The sequence below is a fragment of the Protopterus annectens genome, chromosome 1.part0, assembly GCF_019279795.1.
Source record: "Protopterus annectens isolate FY-2018-M chromosome 1.part0, PAN1.0, whole genome shotgun sequence".
Lineage (NCBI taxonomy): Eukaryota > Metazoa > Chordata > Ceratodontiformes > Protopteridae > Protopterus > Protopterus annectens.
Window position 1 is genome coordinate 1,230,856,176 of NC_056725.1, and position 27,014 is coordinate 1,230,883,189.

The window sequence follows — 27,014 nt, forward strand, 5'->3', positions numbered from 1 at the left end:
ATGCACTAGAGCTTCTTCATGTCCAAATAACCATCAGAAAGGTCTGGTACCATACATTAGCTAACTATAGAACTCTGTATATGAACCAAGAAAATGACAATGCCTATCTACAGGAACTAGAATCACTCAGTATTAAACCCAATACCATTTTCTAGGTAATCTAAAGTATCCAACTATAGAATGACAAACCTACACCATCACTAGTGCACAAGCACAAAGATTCCTGGACTTTGCCGATATGAATGTCCTGGAACAATTAGTCAGAGAACCCACTGGGAGAATTATATCTTGGATCTTGTTGGTACTAATATGGGTGCATCTTGCACCATTCCTTGTATATTTTCATCACTTATTAGGTCTGATCATAAAGCCATCTCCTTCAAAATAAAACTGAAACCAGAGATCCCTTCCACCCAAGGTACCTTTATAAATTTCTCTAAGACAAACTACCTGCTTGTAAGTACAACACTGGCAAGTTTCAAATCCCCACCAAACCCCATTAACTCCACTAAATACATAGAAACATATACAATCACACTATACCAGCATGTAAACAGCTGCATCTCTGTAGGAACAAGCACAGGGCATATCTGCTAAAACAAATCCACATTTTGGAACTATAAAATAAAAAAGCTTTGCAGTAAGAGGAAGATAGTTTTGACCAAAAGTAAAAAGAGTTATTTCTAGAAAGATACAAATCTCAAACAAAGAAGCTTAGTAAAATCCAGCAAAGCCTAATTTGAAGCTAAAAGAGGTCCCCAAGCCAAACACAATCTGAAGGTCTTATTTAGTTATGCTCATAATCTCAAAAGCAGAATACAGCAATGTGAACAATGGTAACTACTCTGAGGAAAAAGATATAGCAAACTTACTAGCTGATAAATTTAGCTCAAACTTTACCCCTCTCTCCTTCCATATGTCCCACAAGATATACCTCGCCTCCAGCTATCACACAAGACCAAGCCCTAAAAGCACTTTCAAAAGCTAAACGTACTGCATCAATAGGTCCTGACAATATTCCGGGATGGATATTAAATAGCATGAAGCATGGTTTAACCACTCCCCTGACAACACTGTTCAACCTTGGCCTCCATACAGCTTTTGTACCAAGTGAATGGAGAACAGCTACAGTCATTCCTCTGCATAAGGTCCCAGATAATTACAGACCCATACGTCTGACAATCCACATATGCAAAGCCAGGGAAAGACTTATCCTGGATCTAATCAATAAAGACATACAGAACCTCCAACCACTGGGCTCAATTCAGTTTAGATTCATCAAGGGCAAGTCATGATTACTCAGCTTGATGGACTTTATTGAATGTCACCAAAGCAATGGATGAAGATAAAGTGTCACTGTCCACATATCTTGATCTGGCCAAAGCCTTTGGCACAGTCCTCACTCAGGCATAGTAGAAAGGCTAAATAAGCTAGGAATAAACCTCTAGCTCACCCACTGGATTGACAACTGGCTCACATATAAGATACAGGAAATCAAATGGGGAAGTTACCTCTACAAAGAGACCAGTCACCAGTGAAGTCCACCAGGGTTCAGTGTTGGGGCCTCTCCTGTTTAGCATCTATTTCTCTGAAGTAAAAAAACAATACCAAAGGGCTCTTGCTAAGACTGTATGCTAAGGGCAGTAAAGCAATTCCCAGATGACTTGACCATCCTGCAAGAAGGTTTGTCCCAAATCTTGGCCATCCTGCAGGAAGGTTTGTCCCAAATAAATAACTAGTGCCAAAATCAGTACTCAAACTAAATGCCAAAAATTGTATACTTAGGGAAGTCATTTATTCCGGTGAACTACCACATTGACAATACACTCCTAAGAGTTGACCCAATTGTATGGGATTTGAGAACTTATGGGCGCAGTGACCTAACTTTAGATCAACATGTTTCCATTGTTGTAAAATAGTTCTTTTATCTTGCACAGCTTATAAACAAACAGATTGTGTCTAGATCTAGGGATGGCATTGTCTCCCTTTACTCAGCCCTCATTAGACCAATTACTGATTATAATTCTGCCTTTGGCAAGTAACTGTCCAGACACATGCATCAACTGGAAAACCCACAGAGATACCCCACTAAAAGGACACAAGGCCTAAACAACATGTCCTATATGGACCAACTCAAAGCACTGTCACTATACTCTGCATCCTACAGATTGCTAAGAGGTGACCTGTGTCTGGCATATAAGGCATCCTTCATCCCATTATTGATGAATTTACTGCACATCAACAAGTCAAATGGCATCAGAAGTACTCAGTCTAGTGACCTTAATTTCTGCAACCTCAGCGGAATGGTTTGAAGGGACAGGAATATCTCACAGAGGATACCACTGCTCTGGAACAGACACTCCATCTATATAAAACAAAGATCAGCCATGTCCATATTCAAGTGTATCTTGGATCTACGGATGGAAAATAGAAAATTTTCCACAGCAATGCCCCCTGTACTACTAACAAACAGAGGCAGCTCCTAAATGCTTTATTCCACGCATGGGTCTCCTCAAATTATCCATGTATGATCACAGTTATTCTCATTAGGAGTAATATATAATTATAGACTTTAGGATGGGTAAGGCTAGTCTAACAGCAAATGGAATAGGTTAATTCAAGTATCAAAAGAGGAACTGGTTAGGCTTAAAATGGGCCACAAAGGCAGCTAGTCTAGTACTTACCTATGCACCTGCGGTGATCTTAGAATTGGTATATACAAGTTCAGGGGTGTGGAGAGTGTCTTGCCCCCTGCAAAAACAAGTTTAAAGGATAAAAGAAATGTTTGATATTTGTTCTTCTGTATTTTCATTTTTTTGACATTTTAGGACTTGGCTTTGCAAGTCCTGACATCCTGATGTTTCAGTAGGGAGCCAATGCAGATGCAAAATTTCTGCATGGATTCAACCTGCTGATACCCAGATTAATCACTGTGTGCCAGGTTGAAGAAGTGATCAATGGAGTGGTGCTGACATAACAGACCACCCCCCCCCCCACACACACATGTGCTATACCCTAAGAAAGCTTTTGCATCTTTGCTTTGGATGCGACCTGGTCATTTTCAAAAAATAGTTTGCAAGTGGTCCTACAAGAATAAAATGTTTAAAATTAATGCTGCAAGTATTGATAATACTGAGAAAATCTATGAGTAATAATGGCACATTAAATCTAGTAAACACCCACTTCTACATGTTTGTAGTGTCAGATATCTTGATGACAGCAAAGACAATATATATGTCTGGGGGGAAAAATAAACATAAAAATCAACCTCTTTTTCTTCCATTTTTACATGTGGTTGGGATGTCACATCTCCTACAGCCAGTGTTTGCACAGCCAAGTGACTACCCTTTGAAAATTAGAACTTTATTTAAGGAGGTTATACAAGGATAGGGGCACATTCGCAACTGTGGACACTGGAGAAGTATCAGACTCATGTCAAACTGCATACAGGTGCTGGAGAGTGTGACTGATAAATGAACACACTGAGTAGTAGACAGTAAGACTGGAGCTGAGATTCAGGTCAGGATGCAGGGCAACCAGCCTAAAGTCTGCAATAAGACAGATAGTGAAGAAGAAGCTAGAGATGAAGAAAGAGCCCTACCGGGCAATCCCAGACTTCGAGAAAGCATATGATAAGATCCATGAAAGCTGATCTGGACAGTCATGAGTTAGTTCAAACTCCAGGACATGTTGGTAGAATTAGAACAGGCTGTGTACAAAGACCCAATGCCACAAGTACAAACAGTATTAGGACTCGGAAAAGTTCCCAATGGGAGTGGGAGTGCATCAGGGTTCAGCTCTGAGCCCACTTCTGTACATATTGGTGATTGACTACATCACAAATATGTCAAAGGGGACAGATCAACAAAATTGCTGTTATGCAGACAGTGTATCTTGACATGCAGACTCTGAACAGAAACTTCAGCAAATGATAGGGGGAGTGGAATGCAAATCTGAGGGACATGGGATGAAAGTGAGAACAAACAAGAAAGCAGTAATGACAGCAAATGGGAGAAATCAAAAAAGCTGAAAACTGAGACAGAAGGGGAAGTAGTGGAACAGGCTAACAGGTACAAGTATTTTAAAGGTGTGGCTGAGGTGAAGGAATGTCTGAATGAGGAGGCCAAAGCCAGTTTCAAAGGGCCTGCAGCCAAGTGGTACAGAGTGTCAGGGGTAGTTTGTGACAGAAGAATGAAAAAGAAGCTGACAAGTAAAGGAAACGTAAGATGTACAAAATAGTGGTGCAACCAGTACTTCTGCGTGGTACAAAATAGGTTCATAAGTTCATAGGTGTGTACTATGCTAATGGCCCTGGAGCCTTTAGAAGCCTAGCCCATAGGATTACCCTGACATTGTGCCACCCGACTTTAGTTCCCAGTGCCTCTGTCAAATAGAGCCACTGGAGTGATCCCCAGGGTGAATTTTCTATTTCCCATCCACTCATCAAGGTTTCTCTTGAAGAGGGTCAGTGAGGTGCTCTGTTTGACATGTATGGGAAGTCTGTTCCATAGCATGGGCAGTCTCTGGTTATGAACCTGTCCCTCCAGCTTGTTCTGTTGATTGTGGTAATGAGACTGCAGTCTCTGGAGCGTGTGGTGCGGAGGGATTGGGATTTCTTTAGATGTAGCATTTCTAGCAGAGCTGGGTCAGACATGGCTTTGTAAGTCAAGCAGAGATTGCCTCTAAGTAGGCGATATGAGGCAATCTCTGCTTGACTTACAAAACCATGTCTGACCCAGCTCTGCTAGAAATGCTACAGCTAAAGAAATCCCTTAGAGGCGATCTCTGCTTGACTTGCAAAGCCATGTCTGACCCAGCTCTGCTAGAAATGCTACATCTAATGAAATCCCAATCCCTCCACACCACATGCTCCAGAGACCTCAGCCTCATTACCACAATAGACACTGAACACAGAGTAGCTAAGGAATCTAGATGTGATGGGGAAAAGTGAATGAGATGGATGGTATGATGTAGACTATAAGACAGACAAAGAAATTAAGACATCAGAGTAGAAGCCACAGTACTGTTAATTGCAGAGAAGGTCAAAAAGAATAGATTACAGTGATTTGGGTATGACCAGCCAAATGTATTTACCCTTTAATAATGTTCCTCCTTTTTGTCATATCTGAGTGAGGTGATTATTTGTATTACTTATATATATCAAAATGGGGGAGAGAGAGAATGCATCAACTTGCTCCATGAACCAGGGCTGAGAGGAACTATGATATCAAATAGAAATTTTAGAAGGCAAAGTGTATGCTCCCTGAAATTTGCATGCTCCCACATTCATGCCTATGATGACTACATTCACCAGCTTGGAACATTAACCCAACATCTCCCCTGGTTCTGCAGCCATTTTTGTTTTGCATAAGGAGGCCTGAACAGGAGTGACTGTGGCCAACCAGGACCACCATTTCCCTTCCCAGGATGGGAAAACTACCTCTTCCAGTGCCATCCAGGATCACCATTTCCCTTCCCAGGATGGGAAAGCTACCTCTTCCAGTGCCAAGCTGCTAGTCAAACTCAGGTTCTCCTTCTCATAGTCAGGGCTTTATTTCTGGATGTGCCAGAGTCTAGTGAAGATTATTGCACAAAATACCTAAAGTGTTCTATGAAAGAATATGCACTGTGGTGTACATAGTGTATAACTGTTCTAGTCACGGGCAGAGCTACGTAATGTGCCACCTTTTAAATAATAACTACAACTGTCTTCTACATAATCTCTCACTGTCTGTCTCTTTGATATTGACAGTTACATATAATTTAGATATTTTTTCACAAATTTTATTGCAAACTTTTGTCAAGGTTCTTATATGTGCTGATTCATTCTGCTAGATTGTGTTTCTTATTGGTCCATCTGCCAGTTAGACTAGCAAAATGCCATTTTTTATGCTTCATCAGGTCTATGCCCTTTTACAGAAACAAGAACATTGCTGACAGCTTTTAACACACACTCATTAGTTTTATATAATATAGCATATACCATGGGTAAAACAGTATCTTCACTTATTCAGACTTGGATAATCATGTATAAGAAAACAAGCAACTAAAATGTAGTTGTCAGTGTGAATTGGCATGAATAGCAGTCAAGGAACATTGAGTTAACATTACAAGGGGGGGGGGGCAAATACAAACTATTTCAGTTCAGAAGTAAAAAATTTTAAATTCTGGAAGTTTCTAAAATTTTCACATCTTTCTTGAAAAAATTAATTTGCGAAACCACTTTGTATAATTACTGAGCAGTGACTTAGGAGATATACTGTTAAAGAACATGCCCCTTTGTTTGGAAAGCAGTTGTTATGATTTAACAGACTTTGGATACATGTCACAACTTTGCCACTCATCTGATGTTCCTCACACAAAGTAATATTCAAGTCAGATAGATATTACTAGGCAGAAGAATTTAACCACAAGGGTACAACTATAGTTACCAAATGGAAGACAGTCAATATGAAAAGAAATGTCAACAGAAATGGTACATGTTATTATGTAGTTCCCATAAACTCCAGGCAGATGAAAACTTAGCATGCTGGTCTCTTCTTTTATGGCTTACTGTAATCTCATCATTAAGTTACAGACATTAGATTAGTTACCGATGAAAGTGTCCTTTATCAGTTAAGGTAAAGAAAATAGGTACTATACACTATTATGAAGAGTTCTTTTTTTCCATAATGTGCATAGACTGCTGAAATGTCTATGATTTCCTAGCATGCAAATATGACTGAGAAGAGAGTAGCAATAATACAACATATATGTTTTTCAATCTGAGAGCTATTTTAGTAGCCTTATGCAAGCTATGGAATTACGTTAATTCTCATTTCTCTATTTCAAGCCCTTCCACTTTCTCCATTATTTTTAAAATGATATTACGTATTAATGATTATGTGATGTTGAAGTAATACTGCTTTTTTATCTAGCAAACCTGTTATGAAACATTTACACTCGAGCTCTGAAACTGCAGTGTTCTGGACTACTGATGAAATGTTTATGGCCACAAAATAAATTAAACATCTGTTGACGATTTGTAAGTGGTTTTTACAAAATCCTTGATGTGGATTAGATTACATGAACTTAATTATTTTTGTGAAAGAAAAAGCTTCACCAGACATCTCATTATTTTGATTTTAAAGTGGCTTTGTATAGCACTAAAATAATATAAAAACATGAAAAAGCCACAGCAACAAGGTATAAAATACAAATGCCTTTTCAGATGGTAATATAAAAAAGATTAAAGTGTTTGCATTTTAGAACAAAAACTTTTCCTACTAACACTGTGCTTCTGTTAGGCAATAAAGTGATAAATACAAAAATATACATAAAAACTGATCGTCATATAAAACTGATGGCTGTTCTTAATATACACAGAGCATTTTATGGGAACTTTTCAAAAGATATAACCATGACATTTGTAAAGACCTGCAAAGCTGTTTGCACTCGAAGTCCCACAGTCATTTATCAGACAGTGCTAAACCAATAGCAAGGGGTCAGGGTTCCATTTTGTAAATACATAGAGTAGTTTGCATGTGAAGCTTGACAAAGGAAGTACTGTTATGCCTCCCAAGGTACCATAAGACCATTTCTGGTTATGATTTCTGTATACAGCTACTAAGTGGTAGTGGTCACAAGGCACTCCCTCACTTCAGCTTCACTCCTACACAGCAGTAATAAAGCACTTCCACGAATATCCACATATTGGTAACCTACTGTTGTTACCATGACCTCACAACAGGAGTTATGTCTCAGTTATTCAGTGATCATTTATCTACCCTAATATTCCAAAACATAAGAAACAATGTTTCAGTGAGCTTAAGTTCATTATATCCATCGTGCCTAAACTGAAGACTCATTAGTCATGCATACAACTGTCCTTTGGGGCTTACCAGCTCTGGAACTGTGCATTGGCTGTACAATATGGGTGTGATTTGCTTGGCTATTTTCATAGATTGGGTCCTGGGATTGGTGAGAAGCTGTGGAAACACTTTCCTTCTACAGGTGCATTTTGATTACTTGTATGAAAGTTCATGGTGATCTCTAGACTGCCAGGGAAACATTTTAAGTCTGTCACTAATGATAAGGCCATATCATACTGAAAAATTGCGATGAGTTCTAGACAGCATTGATTAGGGAACTAAAACAACTGCATTTCTTTTTGGATATACTCATGATTAAGCAGGAAGATCACAAATTGCCATAACAGTATTTTGGTATGTGCTGTGATAAGTCGGTTTGCTGCATAGCTACCTGCTCTTCATTTACAAATACAGTCATACTGATTCTGGGTGCTGTGAGTTTGTGCCATGTAGGCTTAATGAGACCCACTGTTCATATGTAACTGTGAACTGTATGCTGAGTACATATATATCTGCAGAAATGAAACTCTTCTCTCATAAACAGCACTGGCCGATCTCCTATGTATACAGGTTACAGCAATGCAATCCTTTGGTTTATCTGATTGTTCCATTGCATGAATTTTACAGAAAGTATCCATGAAAATATATTCTTTTTGTGACTATCTCTACATGCAGTTTATCAATCTTCATTGTAAATTTATCACATCATAATATATTACATGGTGTCTGACTACATGCAAAAAAAAAATAAAAGGCTTAGACCATAAAAGATTCCTACAAAATGTTGTTTTCAACAATAATATGAAAAATAATGTACAATGTGATGTCCACAGTTGTAGTTTAAAAATCTGTTTAAGCAAGTTAGCGAATTTTGGGGAAACAATTTGAACTATTAGTTTGCAGTAAAATGAAATTTATATCCACTACTGGAAATTTTTCTGACAACAAACAACAGCTGCATTGCTAGTTGTGAATGGACTACTTAAGATTACAGCATGCTTCAATTTTTTTGTCTTATAAACAATGTGATGAACATGAAATGCACTGTGAACTTTGTTGATTTAAAACAGTAACCCTGCTGCTTCTACCATGCTGTTTCTTCAGAAAATATAACTAACAAGGTACACGTCCAAGTGATCTGATTTTCCAGTTTATTATTCCATGAAGGTAAATATTTCCAACACAAGAATGAGAAGCAGCTAGTATGACCAGCCTTTGGAGCAAATATGTGACAATGAAGCACAAAAGCAAAGGCAGGTGGCTACTTCAATTAGTGTCTTAGGAGCCACCTGCTGTTGTTTCTAGGTAAATTAAATGCTATCATTACTTGAAGAACAAAAACAAAATCATAATCTGAGTTTGCACACTAATTGTTTTTGACTTCCATTTTATTTAATTAGCACTGTTGTGTATTCAGAGAACATTTGGAACATTTGCAGAAAAAACATATTAAAGCTGTACAGACATTCAAAGATGTGTGAGAATTGTGATTTCCACTTTCACTTCCTGGCAATGAATTAGATGTAAAATGATGTGTGTGTCTTTTGATTTTGTTGCTGTATAAAGTAAACCTATCCTAGCATTGTGTTTATTTTTTAACACAGACTGCTAGCAGCATACTTACTTAGATTTTACACTTCCGAGTGCATAAGCCCCAGCAGCAATAACACATGCTTCTTATAGAAACAAATAAAGAATAATGTTCATTTGGCATTCCCATCTTGTCATTATATACTATGTTTTCATGTTTGTTTAAGAGTCTAGTTGGTATGTACTAAAGTACAGCATGGTCAGACACAGTTTTCTTCTTCAGTCCTGGATGAAAAATGACAAAAAGTGAGGAAATGAGCTTCAAAGTAGTCCTTAAACTTTAATTTACTTTTGGAGCAGAATGTCCTGAAGAACTCATACAAGTAATTCTGGAAAAATCAGCCTACAGTGATTGATAGAATACATTACAGAGTTAGTGCTGGCATTAGCTCCACCTTTGCTCAACTTCCAGCTGCATACAATGCCATTTTCTTTGACAACAAATGCCACCTTGCACATGCATGCCTGCAACAACTGGCAGACCTAATCACTAAGTTACGTTGACGCATGATTAATCCTGCTCCCCTTAGTATTCTCACTGTCTGCAGCTCTCATGTCGTTGGCATGATTTTCCATTTTATAGTCCTGCACATACTGCTGCAAAATATCTCTGTATCTGACTAAGAATCACATCTCTATCCGTGTTCCATACATGTGCATATCATTAGGGCCTCATTTCCCTACATGGTTTCACTGGCTTGTCATTAGGTGGTCGTATGCATATATATCTCCTCTGCAGCACCACTGCACTCCATACATAGTAGTGCAATAACAGAATGTATTGCTACCAGGCTGCTCCAGTCTGTGTGTGGCCATTTCCAGAGTAACTATGCGCTGCATACTAAGCAACTTGTCAGTGGACATTTGACAAATATCATGCTGTTTAGTAATTGCAGAAAGTAGCATTGAAATAATTAACAGCTAGTCCACTGGCAGGAAGCAGACTGCAGAGGAGTCATTGTTGAACTACAACACTCCAAACCTCTTGATGTTACCTGGAGTAGTGCTGCATTTTCTGGATGTTGCCCTGAACTCAGACAGTAAATGGTGGGAAGAGATCACTGAAGGAAGTCAGTGTTCACTCTAGCTGTAAGGTCATTTCTGGCATGCTGCCCTAACCACAGGCTTTATTAATCCTAATAGTCCCATTGTGTATAATAATAGTATATTGTAAGCTTAAAGTCTATTAGTGCCCCTTAAAACTCTTGATTGGTCACTGTACTCAGTCTTCAGCAATGGACTTTAGGAAATCTGATGGAACATAAACAAGACAACTGGTTCGCAGTTATTAAAATAACGAAATGTCATTTTCATTAGCTGAGTTTATGTATTACCCGCCTATCATCTATCTCCCAGTATATCCATTTTTCCTTCTTGGTGGGTAAAAGTCAGTCATGGTATGGCCATCATCTAGGCAGCAATGAGACATTTTCCATTTTATGGGCCTAACCCCTTTCCTAATGGCTGACCTGCACGCGCACAGATGCAAGTGCCTGTTATGCCTTCCCCTGTGAGTGTGTACATCCCTACAGACATGAGGCTTAGCTGAGGCATGTGTATATCCTTGGCCCTCTTCTGTAGCGGATGTCACTGTAGTAAGCTAGGCCACATCCCTCCCCTACCCCAGGAAAGGTGAGCTGACACTGGTTACTCCTACCATTCATTTTAGCTTCTCCAGCACCTGATTTGCTGCTCTTTCACAGGTCATCTGGATCACAGTCATGGTTGTCTCTCTGACCTCAGACCTGACTGCTATATTAGCTTAACGTTTGTCAGTTTTACTGTTTTGTTACTGCCGTTTAAAAGCATTGCAATGATTTCTTTACACATTTTAGACTGTCTTTATGTAAGCATAATGAAGGCAAATCTTAAATACACAAACAGCAAATCTGAGGGGAAATACAAGTTCATCTAATGGCTGATTTTATCCAAAATGGTGAATTGTATCAAATCCTTTATCACTATTACTTATGTACTTCAAACACTGGAATTTTACACAGCTTTCTGGGAAAAATAGAAACACTGTGGCCACAATCATAAACATAAGTAAGGTTTACAGATTTTGCTGTTTTTTTCTCCGCATTGATTATGGTACATACTTTGTTCTCATAGTATGAGATCTGCAGAGATAAGACAATGCACTGTATAATGTCACAGTGGAGGATTTCTCCTTAATCAGACACTATGTACAGTGTGTCCTGGAAAAATCTACAGTTACCTGGAGGGAAAAGCACTGAATTCCATACAAATGGCTTCTGCCAGGTGTCAGCCAAGTGTTGGCAACTGGTAAAACATCAGAATTGTAATACAAATCCAACTTTGCAAAAGCAGGAGTTTGTTAAAGACATTGTGACATCAATGTGCACCAGTTTTGTTGAATGCAATCTTCCCCAGGTTTTGGACAGTGAATCAGATAACATTCACTCTAATCCAAAACCATTTCACAAAAATATTACCATATGTGAGAAGTAATCATAGTAGTAACTCTATTGCAATTTTAAGATTACAGGAAATGTTAGTCTTTTACTGATTTATATTTGGTATGGCCTCAAATTTTAATTCAATATGAACTCTAAATGTTTCTGTTGTCTCAGATATATTGTATATTAATATATGTAGAACTTTTCTCCCCAGGCCTTTGCTGAAAATGGGATTTCTAAGCCCAGTCAGACTTTCACAGTAAACAAATATCAATAAATAAATAAATTAAATTTAATGAGTGACATGCCGAGTGTAATGAATGGAGTGTTTATGAAGAAGATGATAAGAATATTATATATATATATATATATATATATATATATATATATATATATATATATATATATATATATATTCAGTGGTTGTGTGATTCAAAGTGAGGATTCAGGGAATGCTAATAAAAAGTGAAGTTGGGTATGTGCTAAGCAGCTGCAGAACCGACAGTTATAAATTGTAGTCTAGAAATGAATGGTAAATCAGTAGAGTAACAGGATGACGTCCTTACATAGTAAAAAGTATACAATTATGGACTACAAAAGGAACACAGAAGGAATTCAATGTCTGCATGTTTTAAGAAGAGATCATGGGGGAGGTAACCAATGGGAGACAAAGTATAAGGGTGGGTGAGGATTGATCAGGGAGGTGGGGGAGTGACAACAAGGGAAAAGAAGAGAACAACAAATTAAATGAATATGGTAAAAAATTGTAATGAAAGAGCAGAGGGCAAGGGTCAGTGACAAAGTGGTGTTGAAAAGAGAGCAGCATAAAAGACAAACCACCTGTGGATAGAAGAGTGGTTGGAGCAAGAGGGCAGAGTCTGACAACAAATCTGAAGACTTACATTAAGGGAAAACACCTGGCCCCAAGCTCTACTGTCCCGATAAGGTCTGGCAAGGAAGGAAATTAGGCTATTGCAGAAGGTCAGATAATGGATGAGTGGTATGAAAATGGGGACTGAAAGGCAAAGGTTACTGCAAAGGAGGATAGGTGGCTGTAGCATCTGGTGTGGGGGGACCAGGGGGTAATAGTCTGTACAAGAGACATTGCTCCTAGGTGGTGATCTGTTTGAAAAATGAAGCAACTCTTTCTCATTGAACAGAAAAGAATAAAGAGAGACTTTCAGCAAACAGAGCAGGCTTTGATGACAAGTAGTATTATTATAGGCCTTGATGTAGTGAAAGCTAAAATTCAGTTATTTCCCATACTACCAGAAATGGTTACAAAAGTAAAATACAAATGGAATAATGAACAGGCCAGGACAAATAATACATATCCTAAAAGAAGCAATGGAGAAATAGACAAGTTAAAATAAGAAGTAAAACAGTGAGGTGAGGATAGTACACTGAGTAGAGCAAATAAACAATATAAAAATAGAAACAAGATGCTACAATCATACAAGCATATCAGGGGAGGGTAGACAACATAAGCAGTCAGACAATACAAGGTAGCAGAAATAAGTGTAGGTAGTTTGTCCTAAACAGGGCCATGGAAATCTCACAAATAGAAGGAAAGAAAAAAAAATATATATATATATATATATATATATATATATATATATATATATATATATATATATATATATGTATGTGGGTCCCCTTTTTATCTCAACTTCGAAAAATCACAAAGACAACAATGTCGAGATGAGATTCCCAAACCAGTAAACACTGAATGGCCGAAGTTTAACCAGAGCAAGTAAGCAGTTGCCCAACATGGGGAATTATGCCCTTTCTCCACTGTTGTGCGGTCCCAGAGTTGGTATATATAGTTAGGAGGGTGTGGGGGACATAGCCCTCACCCAGGTGTTTTTTAGCTGGTGTAGTGAGTGTTCGTGTTTATTTTTGAGCAAGTGCTTACTTGCCCTGGTTAGACTTCAGTCGTTCAGTGTTTCCTGCTTCGGGATTTTCATCTTGGGATTGTCGTCTTTGTGATTTTCAGATTTTGGAATTTAGAAGTAGACTCATATATATATATATATATATATATATATATATATATATATATATATATATATATATATATGTATACAGAAGAGAGAGAGAGAGAGAGATTATATATATATAGATAGATATACACACACACACACACACAAACACACATATACATACACACACATTAATAGAAATGACATAAGCACAGAGAAGAAAATGGGTGACTAACAGCAGCAGATATACTGTCCAAACATGTAATACAGTGTTGACATTCGTGCTGCTGTATTCTACAGTATAGAAAGAGACAGGCTGGTTTCAATTCATTAAATATGGCGATACAGAGAAGAAACAAAGTCACATACAAATGTGTAGATTACACCAGTCAATTCCAGTGAACATGAATTAAAAGGAGGCCAGCATCTATTTAAAAATGAACATAATGTACAGTGTGACTAAAAGCAGACTGTACATCACCCTGCTACACACACATGCTTCGGCGGTCACTTAGGGAAGCTAGATTTATCCACTAATGCAGGCACGGTTGTGGCACAGCAGGCCTAGGCAGACAATTTAATTTGTAAATAAACAAAATATAGCTAATTCAAAGCATGGCAGAATAACACAGGCAATTCATCTGTCTGCACTACACCCAGTTTCAGATCCTTCATTTTGTTTTATTGTGCAGATAAATGAAACACTATTTCTTCCATGAATAGAAATGCACTGCCATCACACACAGTACAAAGAAATGTTGCCAGATAAGTGTTTATGCAAGAAGATGACAGAAACAGAAAAAATTCTGGTGGAAGGAATTAACAGAGGTATATGCATATGGAAATGGAGATATGCAGACCATGTGGACATGTGCCTATCTTTAACAGTAACAGGAAACCCAGGTTTGGATCAAGAGGAGAAGTAATTTAGGCACAGCAGAAGGTTCTACTACATCACGGCTAGATGAACTGTAGGATACCAAACACCAAGACCACATTATTCAGCATTAATAGCAAGCCAATGCTATGTTCCAGAGCCTGGTCACTAGTACCAAGTAATGTGTGTGTCAGAAACAAGTCCTACCGCACGCATGGGAAATAACTATCATAGACAGTATGCAGCTGAAGGGAATGCAAATAAAATAAGTAAAAAATGTAATTTACTGGGCTGTGGAAAGGGGATCAGATGATTTTACTCTGGGCCTGATGCCATGCTAGTAAATCCTCAATACAGCGATAGTATTTTCATAAAAAACAAACACTTTAAAGATACACACTCTATTCAGAAAAATAAATAAGTTTCCATTATGTTATGGAGAAGCTAATAGCACTGAAGGACCAAATCTTTCTACTGTCACAGCTATGGTGGTGAGACACTTATTCAAACAGGAGGTCCAATCAAGCTAATTCATCAAACTTCACATTCAGACAATTGAGTTGTACATTCGAAGAGTAGGGTAATTTTGTATATTCCTTAGACAATATCTGCAAACTGTAAGCCTTTAGACAGATTTCTGGGCTTACAGCACATAAGCAAGAGCCTAACACATGAATCCCATGTCCACACCAATCAGCTATTATTAGGGACAGTTGTTGGAGGTAAGGAGACTCATTAGTTGTACAAATTTAGTACTTTATGAACAATATAAAGGACTAATTAGTGACAATCTAATCTCATGGTAAGAAAGCCTGCATAAGTCATTTTGGCAATTATTTATTTTCTTTGTGTATAGTAAATATATTGTAATCATGGTCTGCTGAGACAAAGCTAATAAGGGAAGGATTTACTTACAGGTGTGCTATAATAAGTACAAATATATTTATTTGTAGGGTTATACTTGTATCTGATCTGCTCTTTTGGCTTTTCCCAGTTAGGGGTCACCACAGCAGAACTCCGGTCCGCTAATGATTGGCAGTGAATTTTTACAGTGGCAAGTTGCCAGCCCGGTGCCCAACCTTCAAAGAAGGCACACCCACACACACTCGCACATACCTGCATGTCTTTAAATTCACTCAACCGCGGAGAGGACATGCAGACTCTGCACACCAGCCGAGAATCAAACTGTAGAGCCTCTTGCTCTGAGGCGACAACACTAACCGCTGTGCCACCATGGCCTCAGTATGCCACCACGGCTGCGATGGCACAGTGGATAGCATTGTTGCCTCCCAGCAAGAGGCTCTCCAGTTCGATTCTCGGCTGGCACGTCTTCTGTGTGGAGTCTGCATGTCCTCCATGTGGTCGAGTGAATTTAAATTCATGTAGATAGGTGCAAGCATGTGTGGGTGTGCCTTCTTTGAAGGTTGGGCACCAGGCTGGCAACTTGACACCATAAAAATTCACTGCCAATCATTAGCGGACCAGAGTTCCGCTGTGGCAACCCCTAACTGGGAAAAGCAAAAGACAGAAAGATTTGTATCTGATCTGCACTTGGACAGCATTTGGTAACTGCTTTGGGTTTTTGTAATTCCTACAATCTAGTGGGATGGCAACCTATCACACTTTGCTGAAACAGTATGACTTCTTCAGCAGTTTTATAATGTACGTATTTATGTAAAGCGACAGTTCAACTAGGAGGCACAATTGCTATTGCCATCTTTATATACAGTAACATTACATGTTTTGGTATCTCATTCATTACCAGATTATTTCAATAACAAGCAAAGCATTTTTATTTAAATTTGTTTATCAGAGTAAACTACTTAGCTCAACAGATGATTCTCAGTCTCAGCCCAGAAAAGAGAATCAAGATGGAGAAAGTAACGGAAAAATCAATAGTGTGTTTAATAAATAACAAAGGTACACTTGTGGCAATAAAGACAAAGGGTTATTTACTGTTACAAATAGAAACTACGGGCATTCGATTTAAGTTCTAGGGAAGCTTTCAAGACAGAGTATTATAATAGCATTTATTTAGATGCCACATATCTCCATTATTTACAGTTAGTTTTTGGTACAGATTTGTAAAGGCAGGGAAGACCGTCTTAAGAGAGAAAGTAGGCTAAAGCATGGACAAGCAGAACTGACAAAAACAACTTGCTGAATAGGCAGGAAGAGTTTAAAAATACAGAAAGAGGTGACTGAGTTGGATGGCTTGGCGAGAGGGATTAAGGGAAATTGAAGAATATAATGGGGGTCGTGAAGGAAATAGGCGTGAATGGGGTGGTAAGAAGGAAAAGGAGGTAAAATAAAATATTATGAACTGAGAAGGACTTTGCTGCTGCACATACTTGTACATTAAAGCATTGGAGGATGACCCAGGTTGGGGATTTAGAGTTACTTGATTTATGTTACTCTTCTGTCTTGTATACATTGTTAATGTTGTTATCTTTAAGCTTGCATTGTGTATTTTAAGTAAGCCCAATTTTTTCTTTCACTATATTGTCAGTGGCTTGGTTCTCTTATTGTTTTTTTTATCTTCTTATTTATTGCATCCAGTTTTATTGTTGTGGTTGTTGGAAAACAATTTATTTATTTATTTATTTATTTATTTATTTATTTAACATTTGTTTACCAGGAAAGTCTGACTTGGAACAAAGCCAATTTTCAGAGGAGGCTCAGGGAGAAACACTCCAGATGCATGTCTTTGTAACGTGGGAGGAAACAGGAGCACCTGGAGGAAAGCCACACGAATGCAGGGAGGACATGCAGACTCCACACAGACGGCACCCCAGCTGAGAATTGAAAAGGAGAACCTATTGCTGTGAGGCAACAATGCTACTGCTGCACCACTGCGCCATCTGAAAACAAGCACCTAAATGAACTTGAATCTGTTATGTTTAATTTAAGAGCTTTCAGAAGGAATAGTATTAGCTGTGCCCTGAATTTAATAAGTGATTCAGATTATTTTAGTTGTGTAGGGAAGGTATTCCATATTTCGGGGTGGGAGCAAATATAGAGAAATTCCAGTTAATACAGTGAGCTTTCGTTCTAGGTGTTTGCAGAAAGTGAATACAGGGAGTTCCTGATTAACTATAAGGAATATAGTCAACATACAGTTCATAGTTTGCTAATATGCAGCTAACAAACACCTTCCAGGAAACTGTCCATTGGAAGGCAGCCTGTATTTTCCCATACAAATGACATCATGGTCAGTAGATCAGTCTCTTGTGGGGAGAGTAGTCATGTAGTTGACTGTCAGGAAAAGTGAGATAGAAATACTGCACAATCTGTACTGCAGAGTGATTGCTGTTAGTGGCTGGTTATAAGTGGACCACAACCAGGCATTTGTATTTAACTTTTATTCCATAATTGCAAATCAGTCACAACTGCATGTTAGATAAAGCACATACTTAAATGGAGAATTTAGCCTGCCCACACATTAGTCTGTGTTTGAAAGTGTAAAAGTCCAGATCAAGAGTCAGTCATAGAATCTAGGCCACATTGGTCAGTACAAGCTTAGTAAAGAAATGCTTACAGGCTACAAGCTACACCTGAAGGAAAAAAATGGCTAACACACAAATAGACAGATAAAAGAACATCACATTGTTTAGGCTACAGTGATAACTACACCCGCAATTTTTATTAAGCCCTAATTTGTGGCATGCAACAATTAGCAAACATTTGAGATGATCATATAATACTATTTATTCATGCAGAATGCTTTACTGTATTACTTATGTAAATCTTGGAATATAGTGTATAGATCTATCCTAAGTATAAATGTTTCATAAGCAACATTGTGAATTCAAATTTGTCGTGTTAACTGAAATCTATAGCTGGATTAAAGCTATATAATTTACCTGATATTGCATGCAGTCAATACATTCTCCCCTCTAGTTTGATAAAAAGTGAGCAGAAACAGCATTAGCTGATTAACATTCCCTATAATATCTGAAACCAACAACAAATCACAGAAAATACCAACTGAAAAGTAAAACAGCATTTCATGCATTACAGTCATGGAGAAAATGACTGCTTTGGTAAAATGAACAATTCTTTGAAAGATGTAGCATCTCAAAAGCCAGACATAGTTCATCTTTAATTTCACATCGTCTGGCTCAGTGAACCTATAGGATGATATCTGCTGCCTTTAGTAGATGAGACGTAGAAGTAAATCCGGTATAGAATGATATCCTCAAGAGTTTTGTCACTGCACTACAGATTTTACTTATCAGGTTTGAAATTAAGCAGAGCAGCTTACATATTATTACTATTTCCTTGTAGATAATGTAGTAGACACCCCAATGATTTTTCTTGTATATTTCCTACATGAGTTTCCTAATAAGTATTATGGATCTTTTGTTCCAGCTAACCAAACATTGAAGTCTCTCTGGACAGTGTCTGCCCAATTCCATTGCTGTCTTCTGCATCTTGTCATCCAGCTTGTATACCTAACATCTGAAATCAGCAAAACTGAAACTCTTAACACAGTTCAACAACACTTTCAAACATGTGATTGAAACATTTTATTCCAACTCAGAATATTTTCTTTCTCTATGATAACCACAAGTTTGGGGGAAAAACACATTGAGCCGCAACTGTAAATGTGCACTTTTACAATTATTTTAAAAATGTACTCTGCGGTAATAAGCATAAATGAAAATGCATACCCTAGAAAGGTGAAACTAACTATGCAGTTATCCCTATAGCTTTCCAGCATTAAAAGTAGTTCTTCACATACCAAGGTAAGCATGTTCTTATGATAACTTTCAGTTTTAGTGTGTTTGTGTTGTCCTGAAATAATTTTAATTGGAAGAAGTGGGCTATGTTTCAATGACCAGTAAAACTATCTTCACATCTAGCCATATCCTTCAAATAGTTATTCTATTTTATTTATAATATAGATAATCAATTTATCAATATAGGATATTGTTTTTCTATTATCTGTATTTATTTATTTGTATTTACTTTTTATTATTGTTGAATTATTTGGCTGTAAACTGTATTTTCCTCAAAGGTATATTCAAAGCTAAGTAAGCTGAAATTAAATATAATTGCTAATTATGAAATACTTGTTTGCTTGTATGGAAGCACATAATGAATATAAGAAATGCTCATGAACTGTATATACTGAAAAGCCAGACAATACGGAGAAAAGACTGATTTGCTCCAAGCAAACTTGTGATCATATCATTAGGTTGTACCTGACTGGGTCAGCAAACCCATGCTTAGGCAACATCTTTCTCTGTTCACCGCTTTAGTTCATAGTATAACACATATACTAGGTTCCTTACATTTAAGCAATGCTAGTCACTCTTTAATCGGGCAAATAGCACTTTAAATATCCCCTATGCTGTTATATGTCCAGGGTGTCAAAATGTATTGTGGACTTAGAAGTTTGTTTTACTATTTTCACAGCAAATGTTCAAAACAGCTTTTTCATGTCCCTGTCAATTGACTAAAGAGAAAGCAAATGTCTAAATGAAGGACAATAGGTGATTTCATGCAGGGTCTATGAAATTAATTTTAGAGACTAAAATCTATTTAGAGCAGGACATGAGCCATGGTATCTCTTCCAGTCATTAATAGCTGTAAAGGAAGTTACACTAAAATGCTAGGCTGCCACAGATGTGTTCTCTTAATGAACATATATACACTGTACAAGAACTGTAGTTTGTGTTAAGGCAAAATAAACATTTATCCTTGCTTTAAAATTTGCAGCAGTCGCATATATGTGGATTGTTTTAAAGAACTAGTTATAATGCCAGTACAAAATAGCCTTGCTGACAAATCAACATTTTTTTACATTTATATTAAAAGAATGATGTAAATGTGCACACATACTTGCCCAAACATATGCACCACACAATCACAACTTACAGTCACGCTTACATTTGGTTAAACGAATTTTGTTAAGAATGAGTTAATATTCAGTTCACACCAAAAGGATGTAACTGAAATGTTAAGATTCACTCCATCATTTAAGCCATCTCCCACCACATATATATATACTATTACTATAGCTAAAATTCCCCTGCTGTGAGTCTTGCATCATAACTCTGAATCATTTCTGTTTCTCTGCAGTGGGAATGAGAAAGATATGGGCAGTCCATATATCTATAAACGTTACATTTACTGTGATATTACATATCATTGTACAAAGACAGAATGCTTATTGATGGCAGTCAGTAACCGTCTAGATTAGCTGTTCTACAACCTGAAGGCTGACATGTTGTACATGTAATGGTATAGCTTGTATTATGTCCCTCAGCATGTAAAGTATTGCTTACAAGACCAGCAAACCCAGAACACCTCTCAATCTCTCAGCTCACAAGATCTGGGAAATAACGGGGAGGCAAAGGCCCAAAATTAGGGACAGATTTAAATATCGCTCCTATAAACATAGAAAGTAGTTAGAATAAAAGGTTTTGTATTATTATGTATTTTCTGAAGAATATGAAGTCTGAAACTCAAATACCTGTCATTATTTAGTATTATTTACTGATTTCAGTCCTCAATGATTTGTCAGGAAACTACAAATTGTTTGAGGAACAGACCAAAAAATATGAGGAAAAAATCTGGACATTCTGCGAAGGTCTGAACAGTTGAGAGGGAGGTATGAAACCCAGTAAGCACAGTATTCCACAATGGATATCACACCATAACACCTAGAATGCTCAAATGTGTATGTCATATACAATCTACTACTACACACACACACACATATATATATATATATATATATATAGATACACACACACACACACACACACACACACACACACACGCACACACACGCACACACACGCAGACACACACACATATAACTACATGTACATATACATAGAAAAATCTGTTCAGTGATGCATACATTCTTCAGCTACATTTCTCTAGGCAAGATAATAACTGCTGCAAAGTAATTTGTTACCTGCCTGGTGTGAGAAGGAAATGAATTTTCTGCTTGTGTGGTTTAATTTGGCACATAGAGAGTCAGCACTGATTTTTCTCTCTTGTTTTACTCTTTGTACCTTTATCCCAGACATGGCCTCTACATACCCGAATATTGCCATGATTATATCTATTGCTCTGCTGAATATATGCCATAGTACAGAAGAGATCTGAAAAAGGAATAAATTATCTCTTAATTCCACACAGGATCTCTCTAAAAGTCAGTTACATTGTATCTGCACTTTAGGACTGCAGTTTAAGTGCAAGTGTCGTACTCCCAGACAGTTTCTTGAAATTATCAATGTTGTACCACCCACTTGAGTTACAGTGCAGATGATGATGATGAAGATGAGATGTTTGATTTACATGCACATGCATTACTTCTCCGGCTTCTTAATAATTTGGATGTATCCCCATAGCCAGCCGTCAGCAGTCCTTGTATCAGCTAAGAGCCACAGCCAACTATTCTGTTAAGTACCTTGTGTCATTAAGTAATCCTTTCATACCTGAGAACCAAAGAAAATGTCAACTTTAGACTGCAGCAAGCAATCTGCTACAAATGTAACAAGTGATTTCTTACAGATAAATGCCACACACAGAGTGTTGAATTCTTCAGTTCTCCGTTTCTAAATGTTGGTACTGCCCTGGACCACACAGGGAATGCTGAAGCACTTCAGATGTGACAGTAAATGCTTCAATCATGCCCTCTGACACTTTGGATCTGGGGTGCCTAGACTCTTTTTCCAACAACAGCTATGCCTCTGTTTAAAAGAACACAGATTTTGTATGTTTTGTCAACATCCTGTGCTTAACTACAATTAATGCAGTCCCCTGTTATCAGACATAATTAAAAGTGGGTCTCAAACATCTCATAATCTATAATAAGATTAAATAAGATTTAATATGACAAATACTTCATTCAAAAACAATTTTGAAATACTGTAAAGTTGTACATTTATTAGCTGACTGTAAGCTATGGAAGGAACAGTGCAATCCCCTGTTTATGTATGTTAGACTACTGGATGCCCAAGACAGCTTTGTCTCCTAGTTTGCTCGCTTACTAATTTTAGAAATTCTCCTTCCTCCATCTATGGGAGGAAACCCTTTTATAACTGAGGTTAAGAAAATACCACTTAGAGCAGCCAAGATAATTACCTAAATCACAAGAGGTACGGTGCTGCAGGTCACTCTTCGTGGAATAGGAAAATATGCCTCCTTTCATGCTTTGCAGCCTTATATCATATAACTTCATTGTTGATCTTCTTCTTCTTCTGGCTTTTCCAGGTTAGGGTTCACTACAGCGGATCACCTGTCCACTCATGATTGGCAGTGAAGTTTTACGGTGTTGAGTTGCCAGCCCAGCGCCCAACCTTCCACAGAAGGTGCACACATGCATGCGCTCACACCTAGTGACAATTTAGAGTGTCTAATTCACCTACAGCATGTCTTTGGGATATGGCAGGAAACCAGAGCACCCGGAGGAAACCCATGCAACCACAGAGAGGACATGCAGACTCCAGACAGAAGGCAACCCAGCCGAGGATCGAACCGGAGAACCTCTTGCTGTGAGGTGGCAATGCTAACTGCTGCACCACCGCGGCTGCCCCTTCATTGTTGATCTTCTGCTCTGTGGCAAATACAGTGTAGAAAACTGGCCCAGAAACAAAATGAGTAAGTAAAATGGTCTAGGGAGCATCAATGAAGTTGTAGCTATGCAGCTTTTAGAAAAATGTTCACTGTGAGAACAAACTTGCTATTCTGCAACTACAATTACATGACAATTTCCTGCTATCACCTAGATTTTTGAAGAATGAAGTGGAATAAAGTACAGGAGAGATGTTCATATATAGGCAGTGCAATGAAGATGGATTCCCCAGTGTTCACTGAGAGACTAAATAGGCAACACCAAAAGGTGTTTCTTTTACATGGGAGGGCTGCACCTCAAACACAATCCCACTAGTGGACTGCAACCATGTTCTCACTTAACTAGTACAACTAACTCTAAGATTGCCAAATTAGATTCATAATGATTCCTCAAAGGACAAAAAACAGAATGCCATGAGTACAAAACTGTTTTACTGAATACAAAATTCTGCAAGACAAAAAGGAAGCTTTTTTAGTCAAAGAGAAAGTCACCCCTGCATCCTCATGTAGGGAAAACCACCCACATCCCATAACATATAGATACCAACTCTACTGTTGAGCACCAGTAAGGAAAGAGGCAAATTCAGTTTCACTGGATCAGTGTTTTCAATGAAACCACTTCATACATTTGTAACTGAGAGAACTAACACTATCACATTCCTGCCATACTTTAGACCAAGTTACCTATTCAATGAGCTGGCCATTTGATGTTTCAGTCTTAAGTGAACTGCCTCAGAGGCTCAGTCCTCAAAAGATAGTACCAATACTGAAAGCTTTATGTCAATAAAATAATGAGCTAGGAGAATGGATTAAGTAGGGAACCCTATAAATAAAACCTTTTCATCTGTGATACAGCAATATACTGTTATATTACTTCTAAATTGGTAAATAAATCCCTCTACTAGTGCTAAACATTTAACATGGCCTCACTCTGTTTGTAGTTTTTTACAAGCTATCTCCTAACATAAGTCCTCCCTTCTCCTCTCCCTACTTCAAACAGAGGGCATCCTGAGGAGATGAAAAATGTACTCATATATCATTATTAGCAGATCAACCTGACATATATTGTTGTTCAACTCATGTCACATGCTAAAGTAAGACTATTTCTGTCTCATATCTGCCAAAGCTGTTAATCTAAAAGCTGGGTAAGTATCTATGACTTTATGATATGGAAAAATAATAAAAGGGGGAGTTTAACGAACCCAGCTGATGAACAGCAGCATATTTGTGAAGTTCTACAGGAGTAATTAATTAATGACAGCAAATTATTTTATAGATCTATGCAGACCTGATCAAATATATGAATAAAGTTTATTTGCAGTATATTTTATTAAGGAAAGTGGATGAACTTTACTAAATATAACAAAGAACTGTCTTTTCCCTGTACAGTTACTGAAATCAAGCTGTCTCAACTGTTTTGGGGAAATAAGTTCAACTAAGGCTCTACATGGAGATTCAGCACTAAAGAATAACTTCCAACAACTGAGTACCTCAGTCCAGAACCTTACTTAAAACTCAGTCTGTTCCAAAATAAAACTGATAGAATACAAGAAAATTGTAACAAACAAATAGAATGGTTAAAACCTATGACTGCTCAGTGAAAGCTAGATTAAAGGTTTTTAAAATAATGGTGTGTTGAGAAAAATCAGAGAAGAGAACAATTAGCTGGAGTTCCTACTAAAACAAGATAGCTGCTTAACTTAAACAATGGGAGAACTTGAAACTGCTGGCAAGAGGAACAATATTAAAATATTTTGTGTAGTTGAGAAGCTAAAATAAGTGATATAGCAAATTTTCTGATATCCCAAGCATTAAAATTACAAGAAAGCTTATCGTGTATTGAAAAAGCTCCAAGTTTATTGGTATGTATTCTTCATCTGTAGATAAGGCAGCCCCTGCAGATACGGCAACTGGATGGCTTCAAAAAGACTTTATAGTAGTAAAGAATTGTGAGCCAGCAGACTGTAGCATAAACTGATGTATTTATTAGCTTTTTATGCCTTTGAGCTAATAAATACATCAGTTTATAGGTTCATAGGTTCATAGGTAGATACTGGGCTATCTGCCCGAAGGCATATATTAGCCCAGCCACATTGTGTGGTATTCACCGCCCCTTTGGTTAGTTCCCTAGGCCCTTGATCTACCAGCTAGTACCTTTGGACCCTATCTAGTAGAGCTGTTGGCATGATCCCTGGTTTGAACTTTCTGTTACCCATCCACTCATCAAAGTTCCTCTTGAAGAGTGATAGTGAGGGGCTCTGTCTTATGTAGATCGGGACCTTGTTCCATAGCAAGGGAAGTTTTGTGAAGGGACTCTATCCCTCCAGCATGTTCTATTCATTGTTGTGCTGAGGTTTATATCCCTAGAGCGTGTAGCTCGAGTGGATTTGGTTTTGCTAAGATGGAGCATGTTCAACAGTTCTGGGTTGGACATGGCTCTGTATGTTAGACAAAGATCGCCTCTAAGAAGGCGGTATGCAACAGAGAAAAGCCTTGGTTTTTTCAATCGTGCTGCATAGGGCAACTGTTTGAGGCCAGTAATCCTCTTAGTGAGGTACTTCTGTGGTTTCTCCAGCTGCTGGAAATGCCTAGCCAGATACATTCCAATTGGTGCATTGTACTCAATAATGGGTCTGATGAGGGAAGAGTAGAGGGGCATTACTACATCCTTAGATCTTGATGCGAACCCTTTTGTGATCAGATGGGTCACATAAAAGGATTTTCTAACCACCTTGGCAACATGGTTATCAAAGGAAAGCTGACTATCTACTTGGGTCCCTAGGTCCCTTATTACTACTTCAGATTTCAGGGGGTTACCTCCTCTGTGGTAGTTTGCGGGTACTCTGTTTTTTCCAAAGGGGATTACTATGCATTTTTTAGCATTTAGCTTGAGACCATGGCTTTGACACCATGCATCAGTCTCGTTAAGGCCCTTCTGGAGGATATCCATATCGGCCAGAGACTCTATTATAGCACCCAGTTTGCAGTCATCCGCAAACTTGGTCAGCCACAGAGGGGCCCCAGGACAGAGCCCTGAGGCACACCGCTCATTACTGGTCTGGATTCGGACATAGATTCCGCTACTCTTACTTTGTGGGATCTGTCTGAGAGCCAGTTTGCGATCCATCTTGTGACGTAAGGGTTTATGCCCAGGTTGGTGAGTTTATCAATAATACCCGAATGGGGAATGGTGTCAAATGCTTTAGTAAGGTCAAGGTAAGCCATGTGTACCTCCTTTCCCTTATCTATAGCCTGAGTAACTGTCTCAAAGAAGTCCACAAGGTTTAGGAGACATGATCTGCCCTTGACGAAGCCGAACTGTGTGGGGTCAAGTGTTTGGAGGTTCTCAATCTCTCCATTTATGAGTTCCATAATGATTCGCTCCATTGCCTTACAGATCAGACTGGTCAGGCTTATTGGTCAGTATTTCCCAGGGTCAGTTGTAGGCCCACCCTTGTGCAGTGGAACCACCGTTGCTGTGCACCATTCTATGGGCACATATCCTGTTGAGAGGCTGAGACTGAACAGGGTATTCAGATGCGGGGTTAATTCATTTTGGAGCTCACGTATGACACAGCCTGGGACATCATCTGGTCCCATGGAGGCAGTGTTTTTAGCTTTAGATAGAGCCTTATTAACCAATGTATCAGTAATAATTGGAGTTACACAATCCCCTGGAATAGTAATAGGCCATGTAGGT